This window comes from Arachis ipaensis, chromosome B05 (genome assembly GCF_000816755.2).
Source record: "Arachis ipaensis cultivar K30076 chromosome B05, Araip1.1, whole genome shotgun sequence".
NCBI lineage: Eukaryota > Viridiplantae > Streptophyta > Magnoliopsida > Fabales > Fabaceae > Arachis > Arachis ipaensis.
Genome location: NC_029789.2, coordinates 44,477,824 through 44,478,864, shown reverse-complemented (window position 1 = coordinate 44,478,864; position 1,041 = coordinate 44,477,824).

Genomic DNA, 1,041 nt, shown 5'->3' with positions numbered 1-1,041 from the left:
TGAAACAGAATGCTTTTCAAGTTGATTCTTTAAAGATTTGAAATATGAGTTTAATCCGTTGAGAATTGGTTTGGATTGAGTCAATTATTTTGATGGTGTGAAAGATAGAATACTCTTGAAATTCAGCCTGGGTTGCTTTAATTAATTTGGTCTTTGATAAATGATTTATTACTGAACCGATTCTTTTAAACTTTGGAAATGAGTTAAATCGGTTGATATTGAGTTGATTTTGAAATGGTTTCCTTGAGATATGCCACTGGAACCTTTTTTTTTAAACTTTGGAAATGAGTTAAATCGGTTAATATTGAGTTGATTTTGAAATGGTTTCCTTGAGATATACCACTGAGGCGACTGTTGGTTTTAGCTTGCTTTTGAATTGATTTCTGGTTTTGAGCTGTTGAAAAGGAATGAAAAACGGTTTAGTTGGGACCCGAACCGGGTGGCAAAAGTCCAAATTTTAGGGGAGGTGCTGCCGAAATTTCTATAAAATCCGAGTCTTTATTGAATGTTGTATGGAGAAATGACGGGTTAAAGACTTCTACTATTTTATTTGAATTATCAAGAAAAGGATGATTCATGCTTTTGAAATGAATTATTAAAGAGAAAATTGTGATTTAGTCTTGCTTCTTAAGAAAGGCATTGTATCTCTTTCAGGAGAAAGTTACTTAGATGAAACTTATGTTTTTAAGCTATTTTAAATGTGACAAGGGCAATGCCTTTGAATTTGACTTGAGGGTTTCAATTAGAGAAATTTCAATGACTTTGAAAGAACTTGAATGTCTCTTGACTTGTTTCATTTTGAAATGTTTTGAGAAAGGTTTTAAGTACTCTTTGAATTCTGAATTATTGCAAGACTAAAACAATTTTGAACAGTTGAAACGTTCTAGAATTTATCATGGGGCTTGAAGTTGGTTTTTGCCTAAGTAGAGGAAACGGATTTGAAAGAAGTGAATGATTACGTGACTCGGTTTGGCTTAGATCCTATTTTATTACTCAAAACGGAAAGCCAAGGTTTTAATGATTTTAAATGAATTTGGCGAA